Raw genomic sequence first — 24,516 nt, forward strand, 5'->3', positions numbered from 1 at the left:
TTCCTTCCTTCCTTCCTTCCTTCCTTCCTTCCTTCCTTCCTTTCTCTATCTTTCTTTCCTTCCATCTTTTTTTTTTTTTTTTTTGAGATGGAGTCTGAAGTCTCGTTCTGTTGCCTAGGCTGGAGTGCAGTGACGCAATCTTGTCTCACTGCAACCTCTGCCTCCCGGGTTCAAGCAATTCTCCTGCCTCAGCCTCCCGAGTGGCTGAGACAACGGGCATGCACCACCACGCCCAGCTAATTTTTGTATTTTTGGTAGAGATGGGGTTTCACCATTTTGGCCAGGCTGGTCTTGATCTCTTGACCTCGTGATCCACCCGCCTCGGCCTCCCAAAGTGCTGGGATTACAGGCGTGAGCCACCGCGCCTGGCCTCAGACATGGTTTCTGCTGCCTTTTGCTCACAGCTGAAATCCATCCATCCATTCATCCATCCAGTCATCCAATAAATGTATCTGCCAAGTCCTATGCAAATAACTCAGGCGTGGTTTCTTTTATTTTTATTTTTATTATTTATTTATTTGGTTTTTTTTTATTGCATTTTAGGTTTTGGGGTACATGTGAAGAACATGCAAGATAGTTGCATAGGTACACACATGGCAGTGTGATTTGCTGCCTTCCTCCCCTTCACCTATATCTGGCATTTCTCCCCATGGTATCTCTCCCTTCCTCTCTACCCCTCGTCCCTCCCCCATTTCCCCCCAACAGACCCCAGTGTGTAGTGGTCCCCTCCCTGTGTCCATGTGTTCTCATTGTTCAACATCTGCCTATCAGTGAGAACATGTGGTGTTTGATTTTCTGCTCTTGTGTCAGTTTGCTGAGAATGATGATTTCCAGGTTCATCCATGTCCCTACAAAGGACACGAACTCATCGTCTTTGATGGCTGCATAATATTCCATGGTGTATATATGTCACATTTTCCCTGTCTAGTCTATCATCGATGGGCATTTGGGTTGGTTCCAGGTCTTTGCTATTGTAAACTGTGGTGCAATGAACATTGGTGTGCATGTGTCCTTATAGTAGGATGATTTATAATCCTTTGGATACATACCCAGTAATGGGATTGCTGGGTCAAATGGAATTTCTATTTCTAGGTCCTTTCAGGTGTGGTTTCTTACTGCAAGAAGCCTTATGTCTGCCTCAAGCCCTGCCTCTGTCTGCAAGGATCTGGACTATCTCCAGCTGGACTCACTGACATGCCTCCAGTCAGGCTCATTTTTATGGGGACAGCAGACAGTGAAAGGGAGACTGGCAATAAACATGTAAACATATAATTAATTGTCAATTGCTAATTGGCTAAATGTTATATAAGGAATAAATGAGACTGCAAAAGAAAATAACAACAAATTATGGGGGCACCTGCTTAGGAAGGGTGTTAGGAGTAGGCTTTCTGAGGAAGTGACCTTTAAGCTAAGATCTGAAGGCTGTCGTAGGGGAAAAAAGTGTGCAGAGAACAGCAAACAAAAAACGCTAAGGCCCTGAGGTGGAGAAGAAAAGATGTTCCAGAACTGGAAAGAAGCTTGGTGTGGCTGAAGTACAGCAAACGAGAAGGTGGCATACAGTGAGACCAGGGAAGTAGGCAGGAGACATATTCATATGCAGCCTTTTGGCCTTCGTGAGGAAGTTACAAAAGGAAAGGGAGTAAGCAGGGATTGATATGATCTCATTTAAAAGATTTCTCTAGCTGCTATGTGGAAAATAGGTCGGAGAGGGAGTCACATGGAAGCAGGGAACTGCTGGTCTTCCGACGAGAGATGGCGGTGACTTAATGTGATGGGACGGCACTGAAGACACGTTTGGGATCTACAGTAGGATGTGGTGGGCAAGGGAGACTTCGCTTACTTTTGCCACATTTCTGGCTTGAGAAACTGAGCGAAAAGTGGTCCCTTTAACTGAGATATGAAGATCACAAGCAGAATTCTGAGTTCAGGGAGGAAATCCAGAGTTCAGATTTGGGCATGTAAAGTTTGAGATCTCCGTTAGACATCCATGAAGGTCAAGTAGGCACTTGAATAAATGAGGCTGGAACTCAGAAGAGGCTTGGGCTGGAGTGAAAGCTGAATTGCCAGCATATGGAGAATAGATAAGGTAGGAGGGACATCCTCTTATCTGTTTCCCGGGGAGCCTTACACTAAAGCTAAGGTCTTTCAAACAGTCTTGAGTAAAGACGTCAGGGGCGGTGGACCTGGAGTACCCTTCCAATATGAGGGCCCTTGGGTTCCTGCAGGGACAGGACTGTGCATAATAGTGATTCAACTGGAGCAGGAGAACTTTCTTGGCTCCACTGTGACTGGCCTTTCCTAGGATTGTTTTAAATTCCATTGATTATTCTTTGCTTTGCCCTGGAAACAACTACTCTTTATGTAAGCCCTCTCTGAAAGTGACAAATCATGGAAAAATCCATTTGTATTTGAATGCGGCGAAGGCAGAGAGGGCACATCTTGCTCTGTGTGGAGGCCACGCTGAGGATGTGCTGGAAAGTGGGTTCAGGCGGCCAGGCTGAGTCAACCCTTCACCCCTGAGAAACCCACGCAGAGTATCACGCGATGTGGAGGGAGGGGTACTCAGTCATGTCTGATATTCAAGGCAGGAAGGGTAGAATTGGAAAGGGAGGAGAAAACATCATTTTGGTGTGGCAGGAGAACACGGTGTGCTTCTGTGGCTTCCAGGAAGAATGTTTCCAGCCTAGGGCTCTGGATTCTCTATGGCTGAGCTCTCTGGGATAGAGAGGGAGGGAGGTGTTTATTTCCACTGGGAGATCTGGGAGGTTTTCTTGGGGCATCGAAGCTGGCACTTGTAAAGAGGATAGGACTTCGATAGGTGCGGTTTTCCCTTTACCTGCTGTACCCTTCTGCATGTCCAAAAAAAAAAAAAAAGACCCCGACTTGGCCTCAGGGACTTCCTTCCCCCAACCATGGAGATTTCTGCTGCCACTCTTCCTGGCTTTAGAGGACACACTTGAGGAAGCAGAGTCTTTTTTGATGAGCTTCTTGTCCCTGCTTACCAGGTGTAGTGATTCCTGAGCTCCTTCAGGGACCAGATGTCTTAGCAGTTCTCTCCTGGTCGTGTCCCTCTCTCCTCCGACCTTCTCTCTCAGCTCTTCCTTTGTCATATTTTTATTTTCTCACTTTCCCTCCCACAATGGAATGAAGCACCATAGTGTGTAGAGGCTGATGGGGTTGGCCAGAGCTGTAGAATGCTGATGAAGGAACAGGAAGTAAGTGAGGAAGCGGCAGAGGCCCTTCTAAGTGCAGTGACCCAGAAGGTCCTTCTTAGCGCCACAGGGCTGTGGTCCTGAGCCTGAAAGAGGAGAGCTGGGGTGAGGATCAACATTCCAGGGGGCCAGGAAAGGAGGAGCTGCTGTCTCCATGGGACATTTCTGGAAGATAGTTCAAGGTGGTATAGTGGCATGACAGTTGTTAAGATGATGATGAAAAAAGATGAGAGGAAGCAGCATTGAAAGAAGCAGCAGGCCGGTGCGGTGGCTCACGCCTGTAATCCCAGCACTCTGGGAGGCTGAAGCAGGCAGATCATGAAGTCAGGAGTTTGAGACCAGCCTGGCCAAAATGGTGAAATCCCATCTCTACTAAAAATACAAAAATTAGCCGGGTGTGGTGGTGCACACCTGTAATCCCAGCTACTTAGGAGGCTGAGGCAGGAGAGTCACTTGAACCTGGGAGGTAGAGATTGTGGTGAGCTGAGATCCCGCCACTGCTCTCCAGTCTGGGCAACAGAGCGAGACTCTAGCAGCAGCAGCATATACTTGTGGAGATGAGGGTCATTGTGGCCCCTGACGATCCTCCTCCCTCCACTGCCCCTCTCCCACCCCCAGGCATGTCACCCTGAAGTTAAAACTGGTCCTGTTCACTTGAGGCAACAGAAATGGGAGGCAAGGCAGCAGCTGTTGAACATTCAGTCGTGGAGGCCTCTCTGGGTATATGTGGTCCAACAGTGGCTGGCACAGAAGTGCTGGGAGTAACACCACCCCTACCACTTTCTTTTCTCTCTACTCTTATGAGTTTTATGGAGTTAGTACTCCTCCCCTGGACAAAAACTCCGAAGTTCTTCTCATGGACTTAAGACCCTCCGTGACTTGGCCTCCCGCCCCTCCTCCTCCACTCTCTTTGGCGTTCTCTGTCCTGGCTGCGCTGGCCTCCTTGTTCCGGGAAATGCCTTGGGCTTCACGTTTGCTGGGCCCTCTGTTGGGATGCTCTTCTTGCACAGAGCTGCCTGGCTCATTCCCTCACTCCTTTTAGGCCTCTGTGAAGAGGCTCCCTTAACAAAGAGGCTTTCTCTGCTCACCCCAAGTCAATTAGACACCTTCACTCGCGCTCCCACTCCCCTTACCATGCGTCATATCTCCTCGTAGCTCTTTATCATCACCACATAACGTATTCTGTGTCAATCTCTTTACTGTCCATCTCTCTCCCTGAATGTCACTGTTTTGGTTGCTGCCGCATTCCTGATGCCTGGAAGAATGTCTGGCACATGCAGGCTTTCAATAAATATTTGTTGAGTGAGTGAATGGCTGACTACATCTGATGAGAAGAGAGGCTTTGATGACTCTTTAGCATTGATATGTAATCTGTTGAGTGCATGTTTGCCACATTTATCAACATTTTTTAAAAACTAGATGGATTTTCTGATAGTATTATCTCATCGGTGCAGGGGACTGCCTCAGCGTTGGGCCACAAGCCAGGCTATTCCTGGAAGGATTGCAGGACAGGCTCACAGGGTGGTGCACAGGCTTGTGCCCCAGGGCCCTTCATGTCTGAGAAGAGGGCCGTGACACTTCTGGGATGTCCACAGTGACCTCACTCTTATTTGATTTCCCCTGGAAGGCAGCTCACGTTACTTCCCTCTCTGCACATGAAGTAGAGGAAAGGAGTGTATTAGTCAGGGCTCTCTAGAGAAACAGAACCATAAGATATCTATCCATCCTATTGGATATATATCCTACCAAATATGTAGATACACACACACACACATATTGGGGGAAGAGAGAGGGGGAGGGAAGAAGGGAGGGATAGAGAGGGAAGGAGAGAGAGAGAAATTTGTTTTAGGGAACTGGCTCATGTGATTATGGGGCTGGCTAGTCTTAAATTTGTAGGGCAAGCTGGCAGGCTGGAAACTCAGGAAATTCCTATATTGCAGTCTTGAGGCTGAATGCCTTCTGTTTCAAGAACTCTCAGTCTTTGCTGATAAGGCCCTAAACTGATGAGCTAAGGCCTGCCACAGTATAGAGTGTAATCTGCTTTACTCAAAGTCTACTGATTTAAATGTTAATTACATGCCAAAAACACCTTCACAGCGACACCTAGATAGGTGTTTGATCAAACAACTGGCCACTATAGCCTAGTGCATAGAAATAACTATCCCAGGGACTCATCCCGGCAACAATATACTTGCTGGTGGAGAGTCCAGTAGCTACAGTCTCTTAGAATTGGGAGGAGCTGCCAAGGTGCCTTATCTCATTCACGCCTTGGGTTGAGTCCTGTGGCAAGTCACACCAGTGAACAGTGGGGCCCCATCAGGAGGGACTGGGGAGAGGTGCCCAAGCTCCTTATTCTACCCTGTTCTGGCCCTCCCCTGGCCTGATACCCCAGACCCATATCCCTTGGGCCCTGAGTCATCGCCTAGCTTTTCCCTTTTGTTACTTCATTTATTCTGACCTCTAGGACCAAAAAGAGAAATCAGTCCCTATTCACATGGAGCTTACATTCTAGCTGAAAATCAGTCAATAACACAAACAAATAAAAATATTTTAGCCCATGGTAAATACTATAAAGAAAATAAGACAATGAGATTGGTGCTGATGGGGTCTCACCTTTCTGAGGAGGTGCCGTTTGAACTGAGAGTGAGGGATGGGCAGGAGTCAGCCATGCATGGATCTGGGGAGCAGGGGGGTCGGCAAGTGCAAAGGCTCTGAGGATGTAGCTTCTTGAGGGCCAGAAAGAAGGCCATTTGCTAGGTACACAGTGGAAGAGGGAGAGATGCGTGAGGTGAAGTCAGAGAGAAAGAGGGGGCCAGATTATGGGGGTCTTGCAGGTTGTGGTTAGGTTCCTGGGACTTTAATTTCAAGGAAGCTTTTGGAAAGTCTGTAGTGGTCAAATGCTATAATCTCACATTTTATGAAAGGTCATTCTGGCTGCTGTGTAGAGAATGGACCACACAGGGCAAGAGTGGAAGCAGGATGCCTTGCTGGAGACTTCACCCAAGCCAGAGATAATGGTGGCTCAGACTGGTGTGACAACAGTGCAGATGAAGAAAAGGTAAATTTGGTGCACTTTTAGAAGTTAAAATGGCAGGCCTTTTTGATGAATTGGATGTGACAGATGAGGGAAAGAGGAATAAAGGGAGATTCCTTGTTTTTTGTCTAAGCAATTTGTTGAATGGTGCTTTTGTCAGCTGAGACGGGAGAAGCAAAAGCTGGTGGAGGTTGAAGGTGGGCTGTCAATTTGTAATTCCTCTTGGGCATGCAGGGGTGTGGTAAGGCCCAGTCACCTATCTGGTGCCAGCTCCAAAGGGGCAGACCTCAGCTGGAACCTGGACAGGGCGACTTTTTCCCAGTGGCTGGCTGGAATCCACCTGCTTTCCTTTGCTAGCAAGCCCACTCCTGGATGGCAATCCCGTGAGTTATACCTGCAGGAAGTTCTACCTGTGCCTCTCAGCTCTCCTTGGATCTTGAGCCCCTGGCTCCTTCTCTGAGGCAGTTCCTGCCTTCTGTTGAATTCAGCCCAGTTCCACAAATTCTTAAGGACACCAACTTAGTTTCAGATCCGTGCTAGATGTTGGTGGCACAAAGACCTGCAAGGCACGGCTACGCCAGCTTCCACAGTTCCTGCCTGCTCTCTGGAGCAGGACTTTTAAAACATTCATTCACGGAGGGACTGTGTGTTAGTCCGGTCTCATGCTGCTATAAGGATATATCCAAGACTGGGTAATTTATAGAGGAAAGGTTTAATTGACTCACAGTTCTGAAGGGCTGGGGAGGCCTGAGGAGACTTACAATTACGGCAGAAAGGGAAGCAAACATATCCTTCTTCACACGGCAGTAACAAGAAGTGCCGAGCAAAAGGGGGAAGAGCCCCCTATAAAACCATCAGATCTTGTGTGAACTTACTCACTATCACAAGTATGGGGGAAACCGCCTCTGTGATTCAATTATCTCCACCTGGCCCCTCTCACGACACTTGGAAATTATGGGAACTACAATTCAAGATGAGATTTGGGCGGGGACAGAGCCAAACCTTATCAGACTGCAAGGGAGAGGTCTGTAACTCTTGTCATGTGGTATAAAATTTGTGTTTAGTTACATTATATTCATTTTTCTAGGAAGGGGACCTATGGCTTCTAATAGACACTATAAAAGGTAGGTGACCCTGAAATGCCGGAAGTGCTATTCTGTGGCTGCGGAGCCCACTGCTTAATTCCTCTCCCTCTAGTCTTGAGTCACCACCAGCATCCAGCCTTTCTCAAACTTGCAGCTGCATCAGGATGCGACCGATGTGATAAAATGCAGGGCAGGTCGGGATAGGCCAAAAAGCGGGAAGGGACTGGATCCCTTTAGGCTGCATGAGGGACAGGTATAGAATGCACCTGGAGAGAGAGTGGGGGCTTTAAATGCCGTCTGTGAGGTCTGGATTTACCCCTGCGAATGAAAGGGAGTTAGAAAGCATTTTAAGCATGGGTGACTTGGACAACTTTGTGTGTCAGAGAGTTGTCTCGTAGTTTGGTGGAGCACGGACAGGAGATAGGTAAGGTTGGAGAGGGAGAATCAGGAGGAAAGAATGGGAGATGACAGAGTATGGATTTGAAGTGGAAGGAAGAGAAATGGAAGGAGTGGCAGCTAAATGACCACTGCCTGTTGCTACAGGAAGAGGCTATTCTGAAAATGCTGAGTTTGGCAAAAGAGGCTTTGGGGGCTCAGGGGAGAAGAGAAGGGTAGCTTGTGGGCCAGAGAAGTGGGGAGATACCTGGGTTGAATGATGGTCTACAGAAAGGCTCCCTGGAAGATTAACAGCTTGACTCTTCCAGGCTTCTCTTGGAAGAGACTCTCCTGAGGTCCTCATGGGCAAATGGTTTGGGCTGAGGGAAGAGGGGACTGAAAGTCAGGGAGGCCAGAGGGTGCATGGCTGGCCATAGGCCCCTGCACGAGGAGAACTTGGAGAGGTCAGAGGCTGAGGGCATCCAGAATCTCAAGGGTAGGCTAAGCAGAAGCCAGGAAATCAGGGGAAGGACGGAGGCTGTGCTCACTAAGGGGGATTCCACAGGAGCAGTTGCTTCCTCAGGATGACTGTGCCCAGTGCCTCTGTATATGCTCTTCCCTGGGTTTAGAACATTCTGTCCTCCTTCATGCACATGCTTGGCATCACGCCCCAGGCTCTCGTCCTTCTGTGACCTCGAGAGCAGAGTCAATCACTTCCTCCTCCCTGCTTTCGCAGCCCCTGGGCTTGCCTCCTGAAAGCACTTTGCAGGCTGGATTCCTGGTAACTGTGTGTGCTTGCTACCCCCACCCCCAACCAGACTCTGGACTTCCTGAGGGACAGGCTTGTCTCTCATCTGTGGGTCCCCTGAGCCTAGTACAGCTGGTTGCAGCCCTGCTGTGGGTGTTGAATGGTTAGGTCCTGAGTGGGACAACCTTGCCAGCGGGTTTACAAAGAAGCCAGTGTACAACATAAATTTAAAAAATGTTTACCAATTTATTATAAAGGAGATTACAAAGAATACAAATGAACAACAGCCAGGTGGATGGAATAGATGCATAGGGCAAGGGATGTGGGAAGAGGCAAGGAGCTCCATGTTCTCTCTGGATGCACCACCCTCCAGGAACCTCCAGGTGTTCAGCTACCAGGAAGCTCCCCCAACCCAATCCTTCTGTGTTTTTAAAAAGGATGGCTAGTTGCCTTGAAGTAGGTGGCAATGCCTTAACTGTTTGCATGTTGTCAGGCCCCAGGACCTGTTCCGTCATTGTCAACGGGAGTGCTAACTTTCCTTACTTTCTTAAAACACACAACATGATGTTTTAATGTACATGTGTATAGTGAAGTAGTTACTACGGCTGAGCATATCCATGATCTCACATAGTTAACTTTCTTTCTTTCTTTTGGTGAGAGTACCTAAAATAACTCTCTTAGCAAATTTCCAGTATGCAATGCAATATTATGAACTATAATGCCCCTGCTGTTCATTGGATCGCCAATCTTATTCATCCTGTACAACTACATCTTTCAACCCTCTGACCTACACCTCCGCAGTCCCTCCCATCAATCATCGTTCTTCTGCTTTTATGTATTCAACTTTTAAATTTTTTAAGATACATGTATAAGTGAAATCATGCAGTATTTTTCTTTCTTTGTCTGGTTTATTTTACTTAGCATAATGTCTTTTTGGTTCATTTATGTTGTTATAAATGACAGGATCTCTTTCTTTTCAAGGCTGAATAATATTTCTTTGTGTGTGTTTATATTTTTATATAAATATATACATATAGCACACATATATATGTTTATATAATATGCAAAGAAATATATGTATTTCTCATATATATATTTTTAAAGAAATATATATGTATAGATATATGTATGTGATTTATATACATATATGTATATAAATTGTGAGATATTTATATATGTATGTAAATTGTGAGAGATATATATGTATATGTATCTACATATATATCTCTCACAATTTACATACATATATATATATCTCACAATTTCTTTATCCATTTATCTCTTGATGGGTCATTTCATATCTTTTGGCTGTTTTCCTCTCGGCTGTTGTGAATAATGCTGCAATGAACGTGGGATGCAGCTATCTTTACAAGGGGGTGATTTCATTTCCCTAGGTATATACTCAATAGTAGGATTGCCAGGTCATACAGTACTTCTATTTGTAACTTTTTGAGGAACCTCCATACTGTTTTCCATAATGGTTGTACCAATTTACATTCTCACCAGCAGTGTACAAGGGTTCCCCTTCATTTACATCCTTGCTAACCCTTGTCATCTCTTGTCTTTTTGTTAATAGCCAGCCTAACAGGTGTGGTGTGATGGCTCATTGTGGTTTTGATTTGCATTTCCCTGATGATTAGTGATGCTGAGCACTTATCTTTTCTTGTACCTGTTGGTCATTAGTGTATCTTCCTCTACCTTTGTTTTCCCTCTTCTTTCTTTCCTGCCTTTTTAACTTTACCTCTCGCTTTCCTTAAAAAGTCCTTTCCAGTCTTTTCCTCTGTTCTAGGAAAAGATAATAGAAAGATCCAAATGAATGATGGCTTCAGACATGCTGGGCCCAAGCAATCCCAGATACCCACTGTGGCCCGATCTTGCTCTGTGGACCCCTCCCTGCAGTACATTTAAGCTGGACCAGCCTTTAGTGGCGGTGGTGGGGCTCTCAAACAGTTGCCTCCTGCCTCCACCATAGGAGATCCCGGATTGTCTTTGGAAACCTCAGTAATGCAGGTGAGAAAACAGGCACAGAGAGGGGAAAGAAGCTACTGATAGTTGCACAGCAAGTTCCTGAGATGTCAAGCTTGCCCTGCCACCCCGAGGCTGTGTGATCTATTGCTAGCCACAACTTCGTTTTCACATCTACAAAATGGGCATAACAAGAGGAGAGTTAATTTTGAAGATGTTCTGAAAGTTTTTTCATATCTATCACTGATAAACAGTGGGCTGTACCTAGGACCTAAATTTCCTGATTTCCAGCCTCGTACTTTTTGTATCCATCAACTATGTTTGATAGAGCTAAGAATGAACTGCTCTAGTTTGGATGTGCAGCCACTCTGGGCGCAGAAACTCCTTAGCCAACCACTGTAAGTGCACTGACTTCATGCAGACTTTTTATTATATGCTGGAGATCCAGTAGAGGAAACTGTGGGCAGCAAAAGTGAGTGAAAAATTGCTCCCTCACCCTCAGCAAGGGTTCATTATTAATTCAGCAAATATTTATTGAGGACCTATTATGTGTCAGGGTTTCTAGCCACTGGAGATACAATGGTGAGCCAGACAGCAAAGTTCTTGCTTTCATGAAAATTCTGGATCTTTCTTCACTTCGAATACCCTGACTTACCCTGCCCTAGACTAGTTTCAGTTCCCCTAAATCAAGGGCCAGAAGGCTTCTTCCCCTCCACCCTGGATCCCAATCCCCAGCTCTCTCTAAATTATAGCTCTGTGCCCTAGGGCAAAGTGCCAGGCACAGCAGGAGCACTGGCAAAGCCTTTGGAAGCCAGAGATAATATCCCTTATCTCCCCCAAGCTCTTCCCCAGGAGTCGTGGTCCCCTGCTACTGAGCTCTGGGCTTTGTCAGGGATGGGCTGCCCTCTGGGGGTCTGGCCGGATTCTCCCAGAACAAAGGGTAGCTCAGCTTCAGGCAGGCTCCCTCTGCCCCTCCTCTACCTCACTCTGAGATAATTCAGTCTTACTTGAATTCCCCAGCCTCAACTTTAGGCGCCAGCTTGAGCCTTGTTGAAATTTCCCAGTGTCCACATTTATAATGTCCAGGCCTCTGCTTTTGCTCCAAGCTCAGAAGCCCAGGTCTGGCACCTCTGAGAGTAGCTGACAATCTCCAGGGTTTCCAGACTGCCCTGCTGAGATGGAGGCAGCCTGGGCTGATGCTGGAGCCCTAGGATGGCCACAGATAGGCCTGGAGTTTGGTCCCGTTTCTGCCACTTGCTTCCTATGTGATACGGGGCAAGTCACTTTCCATTTCTAAGCTAAGGTTACTTGCTCATGTGTTCATCCATCCATTCACCCATCCAGTAAGCCTTTTGACTACTCTTCACTGCCTGTTGGATCAAGTCTCATCTCCTTGACGTAGCATTTAAGGCCCCTCCATCTAGAAGGAAGCTGGATGAGAGGTTTTGTTTCCTGAGTGCTCTTGTTCTGCCCTCTGTCTTACCAGTCCTTCCAGATGTCTCATCTGGAACCCCAGCTGGCCTCCTGTGCCAGGCAGCCTCGCAGGGGCACACTCGAGGCATCTGAGCAAGAGAAGCTCTGTCTTCTCTAGGAATTCTGGCTGCCTGGTGCTAACAGACTCAGAGTTTTGGAAGATGCTTTTCCAGTTCCTGAGTTCAGGCCTAAGCTTAGAGGTGGAAGAGAGGAGTAGGTTATATCAAGAACCAGCGAGGGCCAGCTGGTCAATAGGCTCAGTGAGGTAGCCTCTCGGTAGACAGCCTAGGGGGGGAAACAGATGGGAGGACAACGAGTTCTGTAGAAGCTGAGACCTGGAAGTGGCCATGGGCAGTTGGTTTGTCTCAGAAATTGCGGACTGAGGTTGCTGCTTGCCTTGGTGCCCAGACTTTAGAGGACAGCACAGCTTGGATATGCTGGGAATGTGTCCTGTTCCATCACTATGACTATGGTGATTAGTTCAGGGATAGTTGCATGGCCCAAAGTGGTCTTTCTGAGTGAATTCAAGGAATAAAGCCTGAGCATTGGGGAGGAGACTTGTTCTTTTCCCACTGCACTTATATCTGGGAAGATGAAGCTTGGAATTGCTGGTAGCCATTTTCCCATAGATGTGAAATCTGAGATTGAAGCCAACAGAGACAGAGCAGAGCAGAGCAAAGGCACAACTAGACTGGGTGATGCCATTGTTTGAGCCTAGAATGAAGCTTTGCCTGAAGCTGGCTATCCGTGGTACTTTTTAGTTCCATGTGCTCTTTTTTGCTTAAGCCAATTAGAATTTTTAAAAAGTCGCTTGTAACCAGAAGAGTCCCACCTGACACACAACCGATGATAAAATTCGTCTTCAGAAAGATCAATGTGATAGGGGAAGATTCCTCAAGAGATCATCAAACCTCAGTCTTACAAGGACTCAGTGGAGCTCAATTGTTGATGACTGCTATCTTGTGTGGGATCTAATAGAGGCCCCACTGATCTAGAGACCAACCGCCTCGGGGCCCAAGACAGCTGCTCTTTGACTCCAAATGAGGGATGATTGGAGCCTGTCCACCTGGACACCGAGGCACCTGCCTTGCTGTGTCACATGTATCTGTGACTAAGAAGAGATTGGACTGGTTACTGCCTAGCTCTGTAGCCCAGTTGGCTCACATAGTCCAGGGAAAAGGGATTAGTTAGACACCAGAACTAGCACTTGGCAAATCCACCTGGGGTGGGGGGTGCTTCTGAAAGGGGTCTACTTAGAAATAAAGGCTGGGAGAGAAATCCTGTGTCTCTCTGATGTCCAACATAGCCATACAAGCTGGCTGCCACTCCTGGCTATGACTTAACCTTCTGACAGCTCTTCCCCAAATGGACTTCTGGGATTCTACCTGGACAAAAGGAGCCTAGGCAGAGAATTCAGGGCTTTTGTCCTGCAGAGGTTGAAAATGTAGCAGAGCAGAATGAAGATTAGATGGAACTGAATACTGGAGCATACTGCAATTGTCCCTTGATCTCCGTGGGGTATTCGTTCCAGGACCTCCCACAGATACCAAAATCTGAAGATGCTCAAGTCCCTGGTATAAAATGACACAATATTTGCATATAACCTTTGTGCCTCCTCTGTATACTTTAATTGTCTGTAGGTTATAGTCATGTGCCACATAACAATGATGGGCCACATATGCAATGGGGTCCCATAAGATTATAACGGAGCTGAAAAATTGCCTAGTGACATCGTCATCCTCATAAGGACATAGTGCAATGCGTCATTCATGTGTTGTGATGATAAACAACCATTCACATTGTTTCTTGTGTAAACAAACCTACTGCACTGTCAGTTGTATAAAAGTATAGCACATACAATTATGTGCAGTGCATAATACTTGGTAAGATAATAAATGACTATGTTGCCGGTTTATGTGTTTACTATATTACACTATACTTTTTATCATTAGAGTGTACTCCTTCTGCTTATAAGAAATCGTTAACTGTAAAATAGCCTCAGGAGTCTTCCAGGGGGTATTCCTGAAGAAGACATTGTTAGCATAGGAGATGACAGCTCCATGCATGTTATTCTCTCTGAAGACCTTTCAGTGGGACAAGAGGTGGAGGTGGAAGACAGTGACAGTGATGACCCTGACCCTGTGCAGGCATAGGCTAATGTGTGTGTTTGTGTCTTCGTTTTTAACAAAAATGTTTAAAGTTTTAAAGAGTAAAAAAAAGGTCTTTAAAAAATAGATAAAAGCTCATAGAATAAGGACATAAAGAATTTTTGTACAGCTATACTATGTGTTTCAAGCTAAATGTTATTACAAAAGAGTCAAAATTTACAAAAATTAGAAAGTTTACAATGGAAAAATGTTACAGTAAGTTCATGTTAATCTGTTACTGAAGAAAGAAAAAATTTGGTGTAGCCTGTGTCCAGTGTTATAAAGTCTACGATAGTCCCAGGCCTTCACATTCACTCACCACTTACTGACTCACCCAGAGCAACTTCCAGTCCTGCAAGCTCCATTTATTCATTTTTTAATCTTTTATACTGTATTTTTACTGTGCCTTTTCTTTGTTTACATATGTTTAACTATACAAATCCTTACTGTTGTGTTACATTTGCCTACGGTATTCGGTACAGAACAGGCTGTACAGGTTTGTGGCGTAGGGGCAGCAGGCTGTCCCATATAGGCTAAGTATGTGGTAGGCTAAACCATCTAGATTTGTGTAAGTACACCCTGTGAAGTTTGCACAACAGAGCCACCTAATGACACATCTCTCAGACCATATCCCTATTGTTAATGGATGCATAACTGTACTTATAATACCTAATAAAATGTAAATACTAGGTAAATAGTTGTTATACTGTATTGTTTTGGAAATAATGAAGAGAATAAAAATCTGTATATGTTTAGGATAGATGCCACTTTTTTTTCAAATATTTTCCATCCACACTTGGTTGAATCCATGGCTATGAAACTCTTGTATATGGAGGGCCAACTGTATATAGAATTGTAGTTTGCGGCCGCACGCGGTGGCTCACACCTGTAATCCCAGCACTTTGGGAGGCTGAGGTGGGTGCATCACCTGAGGTCAGGAGTTTGAGACCAGTCTGATCAACATGATGAAACCATCTCTACAAAAAATACAACAATTAACTGGGCATGGTGGTGGGCACCTGTAATCTCAGCTACTTGGGAGGCTGAGGCAGGAGAATAGTTTGAACTCGGGAAGCAGAGGTGGCAGTGAGCTGAGATCTCACCATTGCACCCTAGCCTGGGCAACAAGGGCGAAACTCCATCTTAAAAAAAAAAAAAAAAGAGAGAGAGAGAATTGTTGTGTGCTGGATTTGTACTCAACAGAACAGAAATTACCTCAATAGTAAATATTCTACAGTTCTCATTTCAGCTGTTCTCAACAACTTTTTGGGGTTTGCATAGGTGATGCTCAACTTTGGTATGTTCCAATTTTCATATACCTTTCATTTACATCCCTCTCACTTCTGTAACTATACACGGATAACTCAGATACTTCATCCTTTAGCTGATGGATGGCGATTTTGCCTTCGCTCTTGCATGGCCAGTTGCTAAGTTCTGCTGCTTGAGGATAAAAGGCTGGGTCTCTACAGAGACAAAGGGGTATGGGAAGTGTTTCTGGTAGAGATGCCCCCCTTTCCCTCTGTGTGCCAAGGAAATCCCATAATTCTCTGGATGCCTGGGACGGGGAGTTTGTTGGCTAACAAATGGTTGTACAATGAACAATTGAGTGTTTGCTTCCCAGGCCCATGCTCCCCTCTCCACCACTATGATCCTTGTATCTGGTAAGGGTGGAAAGGGGTTCAGTGGCCACTGGTCCTAGGTGATGGCAAGGGTGGTCTCACTGGCTGGGGATGGTGGAAACTTTGCCATGCCGTAGCAGTGGAGAAAATGAGGGCAGAGAGAAGTGGTGGAATCAAAGAGAAGTCGCAGGCTCGACCTCCCAGGCTCCATGGAGCAACAGAGGGATGCTTGCGAAGGCTTTTATCTGCCAGGAGCCAAGATAAGTATAATACCTGTAACAGGGATGGTAATTTTGTAAATATGAAGCAGGTATATTTTATTACTCATTACATCACTGTTTTCCCTTGGAGACCCAGCTACAAAATTATCACTAGAGGGCAGGAGAGGTCTCTTTAGCAAGACAATGTGCATCCTAGCCCAGGTACTGGCGTCTCCCAGAGTGTGGGGGCAGTGCTGACTAATGTTTCCCTCTTTACAGCACACTTAGAAAGTGAGAATATGCGTAAGGCACACTAGGGTCAACTAAAGGGGATTTGGGAACTATGTGGGAGCTAGTGAAAAAAATTCACATTTTCTTCATGTTATATTATTACAATAATATACAAAACAAAATATTAAATATTGAATTTATATAAAATTCTAAACAAAATCATTTAAATATTTTATTGTTAAACATGAGCTTGCTTCAAATTAGCAGATCTTTTCATATCTAGTTTTAGGCTTGAAATGGCCACATGGAATTCCTGATTGAAATATTTCATGGTTTCTTCAAATTATTTTTTCAAATTATATTCATTTCTAATTTTTAAATGTTTTCAGATTTAGTGAGTACGAGTGCCATTTTGTTTATGGATATATTGCAAAGTGGTGAAGTCTGGGCTTTTCCTGTAACTATCACTTGAACAGCGTCTTTGTACCCATAATCATCACTGACAGGGAATTTTGTTTGTACAGAGTGGTGATAAAAAGTTAAAAACAATTTTGCAACTACTAAAAAATATATACTAGTTGAAATCATACAAAGACTATAATGGCATTTTCTTTTCTTCAACAACAAATGCAGTATTGAAATTTCTTGTGATAGGCATTGGATTTAGCACCCTTCAAACCTTTTGGGTTCAAGTGCACTTAGATAATGATGAAGCCCTACTCTGCAGAATACACATGCCCTTTTACATCAGATATCCTGCAGCTGGTGTGGATGTGACTAAAGATGCTCAGCTGCTGAGAGAGACAGAAACAGCCCATATACATTGACTGACTGCTGTCCTGATTTGTCCTGAAGGGCTCTGATTCATTCTTCTGACATGACATGACTACTCCTTTTGCTCAAAAACAAAAAGGAAGCAGACCAGTTTGGTGTTGATACACAGTGTGGATGACTCTCGAAACATTGCCCTGAATGAAAGAAGCCAGACACAAAAAAGTACATGCTGTGTGATTCCATTTATTTGAAACTCTAGAACAGGCAAAGCTAATTTGCAGTGATGGAAGACAGATGAGTAGTTGTCTCAGGCAGTGGTGGGGGGTGAGTGACTGCAGTGGGGCACACGGGGCATTTGGGGAGTAATGACAACATTGTCTATCTTGATCGTGGTAGTGGTGACACTGGTGGATCACTCATGTATACATTTGCAGAAACTCATAATACTATATAGTGAAAACAGATGCATTTTGTTGTATGTAAATTATACCTCGTTAAAGTTGGTTTTAAAAAAGAAAGTATACTATTTTAGACAATGAATGATGTGGTTTCTCTACATATGCGTGAAGACAGAGATTCAGGGCTGCCATTGCTACTGTGGCCGCCAGGAGATCCCTCCTGCTCTCCTTTGCCATTGGCCCCATCCCTCTTCGCCTGTGCTCTGTGCTCACTGGACGTGAGGGACACACACTCCTCCAGTGGGTTCCTGGCCCTCTTGTCCATGTGGAAGTGGCATACTATGCAGCAGGCTGCCAGAGAACATGTGTCGGGGCGGCCTCCCTCACTGCTTGGGATGAGATCACTCTCCTTGCTGTTTGATGGGGCTCAGTCTTGTCTACCCTCCAAGGAGCTATAGACGAGGTTCTCCCCGGAGGTGCCCAGCCTGTGCACTTTGGCTGCCTTCTCACCTGAAGACCAAGGGCATCATCATTGTGCCGCACACTTGTGGCCCATCTGAAGCACTTCTGCTGGGAAGCTCTGACCTAGGAAAGGTACCCATGCCTGTTCCTAAGTCTTACTCGTGAGGTCAGAGTAGAAACGGGGAGGATCTGACATAAAGCAAACAAATAAGCATCTATTTCTTGGTCCCAGGGAATTGTGGGAGGAAGAAGGAGGGAGGACGGGAAATGGTGGACAGTGGAGGGTGGTGGCAGGAGCAGTGCGAGGAGAAAAGGAGTGGGAGGGGAAGGGAAGTGAGAGTGGTCAGCTTCTGGGCTTTGGTCTAGAGAATTTTTGGCAAACTTTCCTATAAAGGGCTGATACTAACTATCTTAGGCTTGTGGGATCATATGGTATCTGTCACAACTATAAATTGCCATTGCAGTGGAAAAGCAGCCAAGGACAATGGGTAAATGAATAAATGTGGTTATGTTCCAAGATAACCTTATTTATGGATGGTGAAAGTGGAATTCATGTAATTTTCATGTGTCACAAAATGTTCTTTAGATTTCTCCTCAACCATAAAACATGTAAAGACTTTTTTTTTTTTTTGAGACAGAATTTTGCTCTGTTGCCCAGGCTGGAGTGCAGTGGCATGATCTCAGCTCACTGCAACCTCTGCCTCTCGGGTTCAAGTGATTCTCCTGCCTCAGCCTCCCAAGTAGCTGGGATTACAGGCGCGCACCACCACTCCCAGGTAATTTTTGTATTTTCAGTAGAGATGGGGTTTTTAGGCCAGGAGCCACTGCGCCCAGCCTAAAAAATGTAAAGACAATTCTTAACTCCTCATCCTCATAAAGTGGGTGGTGGGCTTGATTTGGCTATTGGGGCATAGCTTGCTAACTCCTGATTTAGAGTTGAGTTCTTAGTGTGGGGGGTCCTGAGGGTGGAGGACTTATGGAAAGGTGTGGCTCTTGGAATTCTGAGTGTCAGCATAGCTAAAGAAGCGATCACATTTAGCTTTTCTAGGATGTTTTCAGTTCCTGTGTGTTTTGGATGGAACCCAGAAGTTCTCTTAGCCCCTGGAGGCACTAATATATTTCATTTGTAAAACTCCCATCCGTAATATAAATGTACTGTTTGATCTTCAGTCATTTGAATTTGACTTTCAAAGAAGTTTTTAGAAATCATTAGGCATGACATAAGTAAAATAATAAAAGAGGGTCATACAATGACATCAATATGTGCTTGGAATGCTTGGAACCAATAGTTATGAATAATCAAATTCTGTGTTTTTGAGAGCCTAAAAACAAGGTGTGTGTGGGGTGACTACCTGGATAAAGTGTAGGGTGGGAACCCCTCCAGGTGCTACCATCAGTAGCTAATTTGACAGTGGAACGAGGGTGCACTGCAGTCACTTCCCCTGGTACCGGGTCAGGCATGCCCTGTGGGAAGGGCTGGGATGGGGCCTCTCTCTGGCCATGCGTGATACTGAACACCTGCACACCTTCAGCAGGTGTGTCCTTTAGCTCTGACCACACTGGCAGGTATCCATGGCCAACTCTGCTTTTTGCTCGCTGTCTTCTCCCTCCTGAGCCCCATGTCTTACTCTCATTCTGCATCCTTGGATCCTTCCTCCCATGATTCCCTTTTCCTCCTCCTTGTTACAACACATTCTTCTTTATCTTTATCTTGGAGGTTTCTGCTGAAATCAGGAGTTGTTACTGCAGAGTGGTGCTATTGGACAGCTCCCAGCCCTCCCACTGGTCACTTGGTGGGGCTCTCCTGGTCCCGCTGTTTCTGAAGTGAGTGTTGGAAAATGGCAGTTTGGCTCAGGAATAATAAGCTGGCTGGGTGCAGTGGCTCACACCTGTAATCCCAGCACTTTGAGAGGCCAAGGCAAATAGATCACATGAGGCCAGGAGTTCTAGACCAGCCTGGCCAACATGGTGAAACCCCGCCTCTACTAAAAATACAAAAATTAGCCAGGTGTGGCGGCATGCATCTGTAACCCCAGCAACTTGGGAGGCTGAGGCATGAGAATTGCTTGAACCTGGGAGGCAGAGGTTGCAGTGAGCTGAGATTGCCCCACGGCACTCCAGCCTGGGCAACAGAGCGAGCCTCTCAAAAAAAGGAAAAAAAGAAAAAGGAATAGTTAAGCTGGATAACAGCCCTGGTTCCTTTCCCTTGCTCCCCTGCCCCGGCCCAGGCAGCCCTGACTGCTGGTCTGTGTGTTACAGTGGCCTCTTGGGAGCTGGCTGTCAGAGTCCTGCTCCTGATGTGCTGTGGCTATGGGAGGGCTGGCCTCCCTGATTTCTTCTCTGCTCCCTTCCCTTGCCCCCTCTGCCCTTCTCCATTCACTAGGCATCTTCTCTGTGGAGCCCGAAGATTGTAATTTTGGGCTCTCAGGCCTGTACTCCAACCCAGGGGCTGTGCCATGCTGTGTGTGCTTCATAGCTGCCCCTCCTGCGCCTAGTGCAGGGCTGGGCCCAGAGTGGACCTTGATAACATTTGTTGTCTGGAATTGAATCAGGAGCTCTCTAGTGGAATCTGCCCAGGCCTGGCTGGGAACTGGGAGCTGTAGCCAGTCCGTACTGCCCTGTCCTCAGGGGCCCTCATTCACTGAGGATGCCTGCCTGTTGCTGCACTGCAGAACATTCTGTCATGTTTACTAACAAGGAATCCAGGGGTGGAGCAGGATGGGGACCAAGGAGAGAGTCCTGTAACACCACAGGGCAGAGAGGAATGGAGATGGACTCAGGGACAAGGTCAGGATTACAGAAAGGGACTTTGGCAGGAGCGTTGACACAGGGCAGGGGCAGAGAGGGCAGGAAGCAGAGGGCAGGGGGAGTGAGGTGTGAGTTTCCTGTGGGGCCCTCTCTTCCTGGGCAGGAAGGAGAGAAGCTAGGTTTCTCCCAGGGAGAACCATGCCTGACAGGCATATGAGAGCTCCCTTGGCATCCCTGGGCACTGATCACGGAGCACTGGAAACTCAGACTCTTGCCTCTCCTGGATTCTTATAAGAGAGGATTTCAACTCTTAGATTTTGTCCACTGTGGGCGCCAGAGGATACTTGCTGTGAGAAAGGGCAATTTGGGGTGGAAGGAAGGGGATATCTCTGGGCCCCAGTGTTTTGTGGATTGTGTGAGGCACTTGTGAGGCCTTGGAAAAATGATGGGCTGAACCGCAACAGCATGGGCCTGGCCTGAGCTGACACTGCTGCTTGAGTCTTTAACACATTTATTCTTTTATTCATAAAGGACATTAAAAGGAGGCCTTTCAGCATCAGGTTATATGAAGGACAAGCAAAATTAGGATAAATATGGGTCATCTCCCTGGAGCATTAATTTGATGTGAACATTGGTGGGGAATAGCACCCCTAGCTATGATTATATTAAAACAAATATACACATAGGAGTAAAATGCTGAATTTGAAGATATATATTTAAGGAAATAGGGAGCCCAGAGAGAAATTTTGAGTTTTAGAGGCATATTTAGGCAATGCTCTCAGACCCTTGGAAATCATGTTCTTTCCTCTGCCTTTAGCACTGTCACTTTGTCTGCATTTCACGAATGAGAAAAACAGGGTCTGGAAGGGTGTGTCAGCAACTTGCCTACGTGATGACACAGAGCAAGGTGGTAAGGGTGGGACCGGAACCTGCATTGCTGGGCTCTGCATTCAGTATGTTGTCTACTACACCATAGTGAATTGAGAGTTTCATGCTTTAGTATTTTGATTTCAGTAATGCCATGGAAATAATCAAATCTCACCTGTCTGAATAGTCTTTGGGCACAGCCCCATGTTTCAAATCAATCATGTCTAGAGGGAGGCAATGTGGGGCAGTGGAAAGAGTTAGGGGCTGAAAGTCAAGAGACTGGAATTTATCTTTGACCAGTTCTTTCGATAATAAAGCTCTGTGACTTTAGGCAAATGTCTTCATGCATCTGGGTTTACCTTCCCTATCTGTAACATGTGGTAACTACACAAGATACTGCCAAACAGCCTGGTCTTCTATGATGTGGGACCACTGCTTGCCTTTCTAGAACCTTCAGACCTGTAGATGTGCTCTTCTTGGACATTCTGGAGTCTCTGGGGGAAAGGGAAGTCTGCAGCTCAGTTGGCCACCTCTGTGTAACAAATACTGAGAACACTGCACGTGAAGCCTAGACAGGGTCTGGAAGATCAGCCTTCTTCAGGATACCTCCATCCTTTGCTATGGATCATCTGCCTAGGAGGTTGGAAGCTACTCAAACGGCTCAAGGAAAAGATGTTGTGAGCATGCACCAGGTCATGAGATTGGAAGAGCTGTCTGCTCCTGGCCTGAGGCCAGTACCCAAAGCTGTCCACATCTCCCAGGGATGACAGTGCCTTTCTTCTTTACTGCTTTCTCTCTCCTCTCATCCTGATTGGATTCCTCTGCCTGTACACAGTCAACTTGGCTACCAGCTAGAGTGGGAGTAACTCACAGCCCCTGAGTCCCCTCCAGAGAGGGCTGTCAACAGGGCTGGCTGCTGAGCTGGGGAAGGTGGGATGGTCTCACTATCCCGTATGTAGATTTCACTTAATCTCCTTGCTTTCTGGACAGTGCTTCACCTTTACCTTCCTCTGTGCCAGATATCGCTTATCCTGGGTCTCCCTGGATCAATTTCTCCAGAGATGAAATTATCAATAGCCTACCAGGATAGGCAGTGCAGGGATGGCAGGAGTACTGGGGTAGGAACACTTTCTTATAGACTTCTGCCCTATCCTCCTGTTTTCAGCCCCATTTCTCACCCCGGCTCCAATGCATGAGGCTTTGTGGGGAATTCCCATGGACTCTTTTTTTGATCCTCTTCTTTTCTCTATCTATACACTTTCCCTAGTTGATCTCATCTAGTCCTAGGGCTTTAAATACCTTCTATATATCAATGATTCCCACATATTTATCTTTAGCCTCGATAGCTTTCCTGAATCTCAACTACCTACTCCTCCTGGACATCTCCATTTGGATGCCTAGCATCTTAAACTTAACTGGGTAAACCCGAATGCTTGATTTTTGCCTCCAAACCAGTTCCTTCTTAGTATTTCCCATCAAAGTCATGCTTATACACTGAGTGGCTGAAAGCCCAAACTCAGGATCTTGCTTTCCTTCTCCTTTCCCATTTACTGTGTCAGCAAGCTCTGTCCATGCCTCCATGGTATATCATTAGTGAGTTTCCATTGCCACTGCTGACTGCTCCTGTCAAAGCCACTGTCATGTCTTGCCTGGGCTATTCCAATTGCCTCCTGAGTGGTTTCTCTGCTTCCACCATGGCCCTCCAAGGACCCACCTTCCGCACAGCAGCCAAACGATTTCATTAAACATGTCTATCAGGTTATGCCACTCCTTTGTTTAAAATTTCCCAGTGATTTCCTGTTGCCCTTAAAATAAATTTTACACTTCTTACCAAGGCCTCTGTTCCTCTGCAAACGCTCTCTTTTCTTTTTAGAGATGAGGTCTCACTCTATTGCCCAGGCTGGGGTACAGCAGCTTCTTCATGTTTTACTGCAGCCTCAAACTTCCAGGCCCAAGTGATCCTTCTGTCTCAGCCTCCCAAGTAACTAAGACAACAGGCATGAGCCACCTCACCTGGCTAATTTTAATTTTTTTAATAAAGGTATTGCCCAGGCTGGTCTTGAACTCCTGGCCTCCCAAAGTGTTGGGATTATGAGTGTGAGCCACTGTGCTCAGCCTAAACTCCTTTTTTTTTTTTTTTTTTTTAAATACAGGCTTCAGTCACTCTGGCCTTTCTGCTTCTGTCCGATTCCTGCCCCAGGACCTTTACACTTGTTCTTCCTTCTGCGCAAGAAAGAAGACCGCAGCCACAATCTTGATGTTCACTGCAGCCACAACTCCTCATCACACAGGCGCAAGCTCATACATTCTCAGAGAGGCTCTCTTAGGCTATTTTACTAAAGTAGGCACCCCTTCTCCCAAATCATTTGCTAGACCAGCAGTCCCCCACCTTTTCGGCACCAGGGACTGGTTTTGTGGAAGACACTTTCTCTAGGGATGGTTTTGGGATGAAACTGTTCCACCTCAGATCATTAGGCACTAGATTCTCACAAGGAGCGTACAACCTAGATCCCTCACATGCGCAGTTCACAATAGGGTTTGCACTCCTATGAGAATCTAATGCCACCACTGATCTGACAGGAGGTGGAGCTCTGGTGCTGACGTGAGCGATGGGGAGATGCTGTAAATGCAGATGAAGCTTCCCTTGCTCACCGGCCCACGGCTCACCTCCTGCTGGGCAGCCTAGTTCCTAATAGGCCATGGGCAGGTACTGGTTCATGGCCCTAGGGACCCTGCTCTAGAACATCACTTTGTTTTGCTTCTCTTGAAAAATTCATAGTAGGTATCATTATCCAAAATTATTTTATTTATTTGTTTACTTGCATACTAGCTAACTCTCCCCATTAAAAAATGGACTCTATGAGAAAGGGTCCTTGTCTGTATTGCTCATTTTTAATATCTTTATCTACTACAGTGCTTGGAATACAATAGGTGCTCCATACATACCTGTACAATAAAGGAATGAATGACCAGTTAAGCTAAAGGGACTAGGAGCAGAGGCAGTTCCTGGAGAGGGGGTTGTGGGTAGAACAGGCATTCCCCAGAGTGTCTCTTGAACTTTTGCTTCATTCTAGGCCAGAGTATGACACAAAGTCTTCCAATTTTATAAAGGGTCAGTGAGCAGAAATTGAAGGGAAAGGTGAGGGCAGGGGCAGTGGATGTGGGTAGCGTGGCACGG

The 24,516-nt window shown here is 46.1% G+C and overlaps 1 long non-coding RNA gene and 1 other non-coding gene across 2 annotated transcripts in view; one reads left to right on the top strand and one right to left on the bottom strand.

Moving 5' to 3' along the window:
• Positions 1 to 21,868, top strand: part of LOC116525119 — a 61,716-nt gene extending 39,848 nt beyond the window's left edge. The window contains exon 3 of the long non-coding RNA XR_004257584.1: positions 21,787 to 21,868. This is a non-coding gene — a long non-coding RNA (uncharacterized LOC116525119). The remainder of the gene's footprint in view (positions 1 to 21,786) is intronic.
• Positions 8,885 to 9,010, bottom strand: LOC116525399. Its single transcript, XR_004257680.1, has one exon. It is a non-coding gene; the product is annotated as a U6atac minor spliceosomal RNA (small nuclear RNA).
• Positions 21,869 to 24,516: the final 2,648 nt, after the last annotated feature.

This window comes from Sapajus apella, unplaced genomic scaffold (genome assembly GCF_009761245.1).
Source record: "Sapajus apella isolate SASKATOON/1434 unplaced genomic scaffold, GSC_monkey_1.0 scaffold47, whole genome shotgun sequence".
NCBI classification, from domain to species: Eukaryota; Metazoa; Chordata; class Mammalia; order Primates; family Cebidae; genus Sapajus; species Sapajus apella.